This window comes from Choloepus didactylus, chromosome 3 (genome assembly GCF_015220235.1).
Source record: "Choloepus didactylus isolate mChoDid1 chromosome 3, mChoDid1.pri, whole genome shotgun sequence".
In the NCBI taxonomy this organism is placed as follows: Eukaryota; Metazoa; Chordata; class Mammalia; order Pilosa; family Megalonychidae; genus Choloepus; species Choloepus didactylus.
The window spans coordinates 10903818-10913588 of record NC_051309.1 but is presented as its reverse complement, the minus strand read 5'-3'; positions in this window follow the sequence as shown (position 1 = coordinate 10913588).

Sequence of the window (9771 nt, the reverse complement as noted above, 5' to 3'; positions counted from 1 at the left end):
TAGTCAGAACTTATTAACAAATCATATAGAAATGACCTATATATCACATGACAGAAAATAGTTAAGTAAGTTTTGGCATAGAAACTCGACAATATATTATATAATTTTTATGTATGGTTTTTCAGAAAACTACATAAAAATATGTGAAAGTACTTATAACATTAATTGGAGAAAGTAGGATAAAAATTGAATACATTTGCAGGGTCCCCCTAAGGAACTGGGGGGAAATGCAGAAATACTAAACTTCCCCACCTGAGTTATTGCTGATGTTCTTGCAAGCATTGAGGACTACCAATTTGGTAGGCCAAGCCCTCAATATTGAGGCTTTCCCTTATGAAGCTGTTGCTGCAAAGCAGAACAAGCCTACTTATAATTGTGCCTAATTGAACCTCTTTTGTTGCTCAGATGTGGCCTCTCTCTCTAAGCCTTCTTGGCAGGAGAACTCACTGCCTTCCCCCCTACATGGGACATGACTCCCAGGGGTGTAAAAATCTCTCTGACAACATGGGACATGACTCCTGGGGATGAGCCTGGTCCCAGCATTGTGGGACTGAGAACACCTTCTTGACCATAAGGGGGAAGCAAAATAAAACAAAATAAAGTTTCAGTAGCTGAGAGATTTCAAATGGAGTCTCTCTGGAGTCACTCTAAAGAGCATCCTTATGCACTATATAGATATCCCTTTTTAGTCTTTAGTGTACTGGAATAGCTAAAAGGAAATACCTGAAACTATCAAACTGCAAACTAGTAGCTCTGATTCTTGAAGACGTTGTATAACAAGTAGCTTACACGGTGTGGCTCCGTGATTGTGAAAACCATGTGGCTCCACACTCCGTTTATCCAATGTATGGACAGATGAGTAGAAAAAGTAGAAAAATGGGGATAAAAATTAAATTAAAAATAGGATGGGATGGAGGGATGGAATGTTTTGGGTGTTCTATTATACTTTTATTTTTATTCTTATTTTTATCTTTTTTTGGAGCAATGAAAATGTTTAGAAATTGTGGTGATGAATGCACAATTATATGATGGTACTATGAATAATTGATTGTACACCGTGGATTATTGTATGATATGTGAATATATCTCAATAAAACTGAGTTTAAAAAAATTAAAAATTTGAATATATGATTGCAATATATAAAAATGTTCTTCCATATACTAATAAGACTCTGAATTATACAGCAAACTGTTAACAGGGTAAGCTTGTTATGGTAAGGCTGTGAAATTCTTGAAATTCTCCCTCTCTTTTTCTGTTGTTTTTTTTTTCCTGCTTTTCCCTTTTCTTTTTTCCCCCTAAATCCTTTTTTATCCATTTAAAGTGAAAATATATTAACATTATAGATGTATAGCACATCTTTGGGGAAGTCTGGGCATAGTCAATTAAGGGCAAATTAAATGCTATAATTCCTTATTTTACAAACTCGTAGAGAGCATCTACCATCTCAAAGAATTCACTTAGGGAGCATGTTTTCCTAAAAGGAAATAAGGATTGAAAATATCCGTAGACGATTAAAAGACTTGGAAAAATTTTTGAATGGAAGGTCTACAAATGGCTGTTGAGCTCAGCAGTATATTTAGAGAAAACACGATGCTTTTGAATTTGATTTTTCACAAAATGCTTCTCAAATTCTTTGTTGTGCGTTCTCAGACCTGAAAGTGGCAATGTCACATTGTCAGGTTTCTGTTCAGTTCAGTCATGTGGACTTGAAGAGCTATTCTTTGGAAAGATGGGTGACACCCTTTCTGTTTGACTCCAAAGGATAGAACAAACAGCTCCACTGTCACACTAAGGAAGATTTTTATAATAGTTAGAAAGTCTGTGGCAGTCAGAGTACCAAGAGGAAACAGATGGCACAATGAAATTAGGATAATTTGAGGAGGGCTTGTCAAACAAACTAGCTACAAAGGCTTTATAGGTTGAAACATGCCCCTCAAAAAGATCTTTTGAAAAAGTCCCAACCCCTGCCTCCCCTGTGAAGGTGACATTATTTGCCAACAGGGTCATAGTAAATGGAATTAGTTGTGTTAAAATGAGGTAATACTGGAATAGGTGGGCCCGTGTTTCAGTTTACTAAAGCTGCTGCAATGCAATATACCAGAAATGAATTGGCTTTTACAATGGAAATTGAATAGTTTACAAATTCACAGTTCTAAGGCAGTGAAAATGTCCAAATTAAGGCATCAATAGGATGATACCTTCTCTGAAAAAAGTCTGCTGGCATCTGGAACATCTCTATCACATGGCCAGCATCTACTGGTTCTCTTCTCCTGGGTTTCATTGCTTTTAGCTTCTGGTTCCAGTGGCTTCTTCTCTGTGTCCTGTGGGTCCTCTCTTAGCTTCTCTGGAGCTATTCTCTAAGCTTCTCTCAGTTTCATCTCTCTGCTTCTGTATGTGTTTTATCTTCTCATAAAGCACTCCAGTAAAACATCCATGATTAACTATACAAATATTAGAAATCTCTCTCATGAACTAGAACAAATGTATGATACTATAACTAGAAGTTAACAATAGAGAGGCTATGGGGAAAAAATATATACCTATTGCAAACTATATACTAAAGTTAGTAGCATTTTAACATTCTTTCATCAACAGTAACAAAATATACTATACTGAAACTATGAATCAATAATGGAGGGGGGCATGGTTGGGGTATGGGAGGATCTGAGTTTCCTTTTTTGTGTCTGTATTTCTTTTCTGGAGTAGTGAAAATGTTCTAAAAATTGAAAAAAAATTGTGTTGATGGATGCAAAACTGTATAGTGGTGCTGTGAGCAATTGATTGCAGTTTGGATCTTTGGATAGTTGTATGGTATCTGACAACCTCAATAAAAAAAAATATTTAAAAAAAAAAAAGGATTAAGACCCACCTTGAATGAGGTGGGTAACATCTTAATTGAAATAACTTAATCAAAAGAGCTCACCCACAGTAGGGCTGTACCCACAGGAATGGATTAAAAGCACATGGCTTTTTGTGGGGTACATATCAGTTTCAAACCACCACAGCACTTAATCCAATATGACTGTTGTCCTTATAACAAGAGGAAATGTGGACACAGACACAGGTGAAGGGAGGGCACCATGTGATGGTGGAGGCAGAGAGCGCTATGGATTGCTAGCAAACCAGAATGATTCTCCTCTATGGGTTTAAGGAAAACATGGCCCTGCTGAAACCTTGATTTCAGACTTTTAGCCTCCAGAACTGAGAAAATAAAGCTCTGTGGTTTTAAGCCTCCCAGTTTATGGAACTTTTTTACGGCAATCCTGGGAAACTAAGACAAATGCGTAGATGGGCTGTTGGGAACTACAAAGAATTTTGCCATAATCTGGGCAAATAAAAGGAATGGGGGTTGGGTGGGAGATGGTTATCAGCACCCAATGCCTGACATCAATCAGGGACTCAGCTAGTTCTAGGCAACTCCCAGCAGCAAGAAAAATAAGAACCCCCACTTCTCTTCTTCTGCCAACCAATATCCTGCTGGTGCCTCCCACTGGCTAAATCCAACAGAAAATAAAAATGCAGTACATGGAGTTTAGCCTCCTCAGGAAAAGCACAGGATGGAAAAGAATGGAGAATGGACCCAGGCAGTCAGACAGAAGCGATCCAGAACACAGTCCAAAAAAGACTCGCCTGCTTTATAAGACAGTGCATTTTTCCTCTTTGAGAAAGCCAAGCAGGTGTTTGGACCAGATGGCTTAAACGTCTCCAATTAATTCTGAGTCTTTGTAATTCTAAGATGCCTCAATTGAACTACAGACAATTAAAGAACCAATGCAAGGACAATTGAGTATTATGGTCACCACCTTTGAGTCAGGAAAATTGAGCTCTTTATCCATTTTATAGAGTAATAACCTTTTTTAGCATACACACTGATTATCTTTGGAAGATTTTACAAAGCACTAAAACCAATGGTATATTTAATTGAAGTATAGGTGTTGACCATCAAAATGCACAACCTGGGATGAATATGTAATTAGAACTATTTTCATTTGTCACCCAAATACCAGAGTGTATGAAAAGTACATTTTAACAAGCACTAATATATGGTAAGTGCTTACTATGTGTCAGCCACTCGGCGTGCACCTTATATTAACTCATTTCAACCTGCCCAGACCCCACTGAACTATCTACTGTTATTCCCATCACCTTCTTATAAATGCACTGTAGTACTGCTACTCAGATATCTCACTGCAGCAAGCATAATTTGTTGATGGCCCCAGCTAATGTCTCTGCTCTTCCGAATCTACTACCGTATTTGCACTGAAACCACACTTCTTGCAGGCTGTCCCCAGCCAATGACTGGGCATGGCAGGCCACGTCCACTCCAGTGGGGTTCAGGACTCCACTAATGGGTAAATTTGGCTCAATAGCACCCCATTAGCCCGGCCAAACCTTTCTTGAAACTGCTGCAGTTGAAGATGCCTCCTCTTAGCCAAGCTTTCTTCCTTTCCTCTCTCGTTCCATGGATGTCTGAAGGCTCTCCCCATCTTCACCTCCTCCACCTGCCAGTAAATTCTTGAATATCTAATCCCACTTTGGCCTCTGGTTCTTAGTGAACTTAAACTAATGCATGCACCATCAAGAGTTTAAGGGGTTTGCCTAATTTCACAGACTTGTGGGAGGCAAAGCTATAGTTCAAACCCCAGCAGTTGGACTCAAGGGTCTCTGCTACTCGCTCCCCACGCTCCGTGGCCCCCTGAGTTACTGATTAGCTTAACTTGCCTGGGCAAACTCTTTTGAGAACACCTTCAACCCTCATTTAACTAAATCATTACTGGTTTTATCTGTGTTGCTGACTTGAAGTAAGATAGCTGCTGTGTTCTTTCTGAGACTTTCCCACTCAAGCACATTCCCAGGACTTTCTTTCATTCCTTGCAGTGGCACAGGGCTCAGATGTCTGCTCATGCTGACACTCCTGGACAGGTAAGTTAGAGAGTGGTGACTGTAAACTGGTCTGCCAGCTGCGAGACACCAGAGAAATCCTTCACTACCATGAGCCTTTGTTTACTTATATAAATACAGGAAAATATTCATTCCTAACTCATGGGCCACAGTAGAGGGCTGAGTTCACATTTAACAACCTAAGACATCAGCTGGCACCTCAAGCTTTTTATAAATAATATGTCCCACCTCTATCGGCTCCATCTTTGGATTTGTTTTTATTGCTTGCTCATATATCTGTTGCCTAGAGTGAACAAGATATTCTAACTTGTAGTGGTGGTGTTTTCTACTCCTCCCTTGTCCGCTGTGAGTTGTCAAATGGACAGGATTGGGAAATTCTATTCAGAGGCAGTCAGAAATTTATTTCCCCATAGGTTCCTGTTGATTGAGAGAAAATATTTTGATGCTCTAGCTCTGTTATTTTGTTCCTGGAATTTCTCATGCACTTAACAACCAAATCCCTACTAGCCTGAGTTAACCCCATAGCCTGGGTCAAAGTCGCTTTTCCAAGGAGGGTAGGGAGTGAACCAAAGAGGTCATTTTTTCTCAATATAATTTGATCTTCGGTGATGCATACTCAATTCTCCACTTTCAACTACTTCTAGTGATTCTTTATTTGAACGCATTTGAAAAGTTAGGAAACATGATTTTTCAATGCCATATTTAAAATTGAAAATGATAAGTAGGTGCTATACTGGGAACAGAACGGGCTTTAGAATGACAGGGATGAGAATTTGTCTCTGCCGTTGTGAGCTGTGTCATCTTAGATGATTTCCTTAACTTCCTATGTTTTGAATTCCGCACCTGGAGAATGGGAAAAGTTTCTCCTTCCTTAGGTTTTCTCATGATATAGACTAAATGAAATAATGGATGTAAAGAACCAAGCCATGTGGCTGACATACAGAAACACCTAAATCAATGACTGTTATTATCAGGTATAGGCAAGTCTGACATTTCCTATTTCTTTATTTATTTGCTACTCACCCCCATCTCTACTGTCTCCCAAATTCTTAAGTCTTCAAGCCCTTTCAGAGCCCGTTCAGTGTTCTCAAATTCTTCTAGTAGAAAACATCCACTGTTTTATTTCCAAGAAAACATAGGAGTGTCTGTTACAACTTGGCAAGCCCACTCATAATTAATATCATCTGTAGAAACTGTTATAGGGTTTTTTTTTTTTTGTTGCTCATTTTTGATTTTAAGTAAAAAGAGGTATTAATTCTCTCCATCTAACCCAGGTTTTATTAAGAAGTCAAATTTTGGACCACACAAAATACTCCTTTGCCTGTGTTTATTTCCACCCTATCTGGTCTTTAAATGGCTCCTTTGAAATATATCAGAACACCTGGAAGTTCCCCTGAAATTGTCCCTTGCTTATTGCCTGCATGGCAAACTGGTTGTGGCAGAAACCATTTCCTATAGCTATAAGTTCTGGAAGAATTATACTAGTGTTTTAAGAACAATGAGTTTTATTGAGTTGTTTCCTTAAAAGTGATTTTGTTGAACATTTCATTGTTTCTAAAAATCTTTTTGTTCATTATTCTTCCCCAGCTGACTTTTTAATGTGTCTCTTAGAATGACAAGCTCTAATGCTGACAAGCATACCCGTGCAAGGTGCCCTGATTCTTTAATAATCTAAGTGTGCTGGTTTGGATCTATTATGTACCCCAGAAAAGCCATGTTCTTTAATGCAATCTTGTGGGAGCAGACAGATTAGTGTTGACTAGGGTGGGACCTCTGACTATTTCCATGGAGCTGTGGACCCTTCCTGTTCAGGGTGGGCTTGACTACTGAGTATTTCAGAGAGAAGCTAAGAGCTGACACAGACCCAGACACTTGCTTACACTTGAAGAAGCTTGGAGATGTGAACAGAAGGATGTTTGAAGATGCTAAGAGACAAAGCCCAGAGTTTGCCCTGGGGAAGCTAAGAGAAGGACCTGCAGATGCTTAGGGAGAAATGCACCAGGTAAAAGAAGCAAGGATGCCCGGGAGCTGAGAGAGAGAAACTAAGAGAGACAGAAGCCCAGAGACATTTTGGAGAAAGCCATTTTGAAACACTACCCAGGAACAAAGGACCAGCAGATGCCAGCCACGTGCCTTCCCAGCTGACAGAGGTGCTCCAGATGCCAATGGCCGTCTTCAGTGAGGTATCCTCTTGTTGATGCCTTAGTTTGGATACTTCTATGGCCTTAGAACATTTACTAAACGTTCTATAAATCCCCTTTATAGAAGCCCGTCCATTTCTGGTACTTTGCATAACGGCAGCGCTCATACACTAGAACACTAAATGTCTGGATTTTTTGGTCCTGGAGTGGGTGATACATCATGGTGAGAAGGGCCACTGGTGGGGTGGGAGGTTGTTGGGTTAGGACTGTAGCTGGTGACTTTCCTGAACTATAAGTTTGTGCGAATGGTTGTTCTGCATGCTGTAGGAGGTTATTTTGTACTTCCCTTCCAGTCTTTCATGAATCATAAACTGAAAAGTAAATTATTTTTCCCTGTCCTTTTTTAAAATTAAATTCAGTTTTATTGGGATATACTCACATACCATACAGTCATCCATGGTGTACAATCAACTGTTCATAGTACCGTCATATATAAAAGTAAAAAAGAACATCCAAACCATCCTCCCCCATCCCACCCTATTTTTCATTTAGTTTTTGTCCCCAGTTTTCTACTCATCTTCCTTACACTGGATAAAGGGAGTGTGATCCACAAGGTTTTCACAATCACACTGTCACCCCTTGTAAGCTACATTGTTATACAATAGTCTTCAAGAGTCAAGGCTACTGGGTTGCAGTTTGATAGTTTCAGGTATTTACTTCCAGCTATTCCAATACATTAAAACCTAGAAAGGGTTAGCTATGTAGTGTGTAAGAATGTCCACCAGAGTGACCTCTCAACTCTATTTGAAATCTCTCAGCTAGTGAAACTTTATTTCATTTCATTTTGCATCCCTCTTTTGGTCTAGAAGATGTTCTCAATCCCATGATGCCGGGTCCAGATATGACTCCCTGGGAGTCATATTCTGCATTAGCAGGGAGATTTACACCCCCGGGAGTCATGTCCCACGAAAGTGGGGAGGGCAGTGAGTTTACCAGCCGAGTGGACTTAGAAAGACATGGGCCACATCTGGATGCTCAATAATTTTTAACAAAAAAGTATGCAAAACCTAGTGCTTACAGATAAAAGTTTTGAAAAATAGTATATTGGGTCTGCTCATTTAAAACTCCCACCTTTGTGTCCACCAGCCAATGTTAATTTTCATTCTTATAGCTGTCAACTTAATTATCATTCACTAACATTTTTGTTTGTTTGTTTGTTTTTTGGCCATTGTTCTGAGAAGCAGAGTTCTTGCTTGTCTTTGGAGGTTGGAGACCGAGCAGGAGTCACTACTTCTGTACTGATTGCTTTCTGTAGAACTTCTGTGTTCACATAAGGGCACTAAAGACTCAAATTGAAATGTGGAAAAGTGAACCTCTGCTAAATAAATATTCATAAAGAGTAATTTACTAAATGAATATCTGTGCTAAGTGAATGCGCATAACATAAGCCATCATTGAACAGGCACAGAGTTTAACCAAGTTACAAAATTCATTAACCAGTGAGCATACTCATCCAATTAACAAATGAATCAGTTTTCCCTGCTTTGAAAATGAATTCATACCTGAATGGCTTATTATACTGATCTTTTCTCATTGAAGTCTATCAATATAGAAACACTGAATATGGAGGAAAGGAAGATGATAGCTTGCATTTTTCTTTTTTCTTTTTAACTGCCCTAGCGATATACTGAGTCCTCAATGAAGACTTTTACGTAAATTGCACAATAGGGAAAGGACCCAACATTTTTGTTTTGTTTGTTTGTTTTAACATTTACTAAATGTCAACGAATCTATCTCATTTAATTTTCACAGTGATCCTGGTCAGGATTGGAAAATATCAACCCATTTTACAGATGGGGAAACTGAGGCCTGGGGGATCAATTGGCTTAAACAGAGTCACACACCAAAGCCGATCTCAGAGCAGGGAAATTTACCCAGGACTGTTTGACTCTGAAGCACCCTGTAGGTGCTGTCTCCATCTACACCTCACATATGGCAGTAACAGCCATAACTGATGGATGTTAGCCAAACCCTACAAACAAATTCTCTTCTTGGAGCAATTCTTGTGTTTGCTGCCCAAACATGCTTCCTTTGATACTATTCCTATATTTATTTATCATTCTCATCTCTTGAGCAAGAAAGCTGCTCTTAGCCCTTAGCCAAAGTCTATCAGTGCTTTAACACCCTGACACCAGGCTCAGTTACAGTTAAGGAAATCCCAGAGGCTGTGGATTCAAAAGTTCGGTTTTTTGAAGAGAAACAGTGTGAGCTCAGCATCATGGTAACAGATTCATAGATGAGGAAACTGAAACCCCCTCTCTGATGATTTTTATTGACTGCTTTGATAGCTTGGAAAAAGCATACATCAACAGTGTTTAAATGAGAAATAATGATATTTACCATTCAAAGGAAGCCTGAGATAGAGATTAAACTGAGCTATAGAAAAATAAGAGTGCCTATTTTTGCCCCCAAGTTTGTATTCTGTGAAAAATCAGAAACTTCTGCCTCTATTGTTTAACTTTCATCTTCTCCAGGTCATTCTCTTAAGTTCTGAGTAGTAAGTTTTAACCCTAACCCTAACACTAATCCTAACCCTGATCTTACTTTTTCTTGGATTTTTAAATTCCTCAATTTATGTGTAAGTCAATAATGCCCATAATTTTAGTGATAACTATCCCAGACAAAATTGGCATGGATTCAAAATTTATGAAAAAGGTTAAAAAAAGT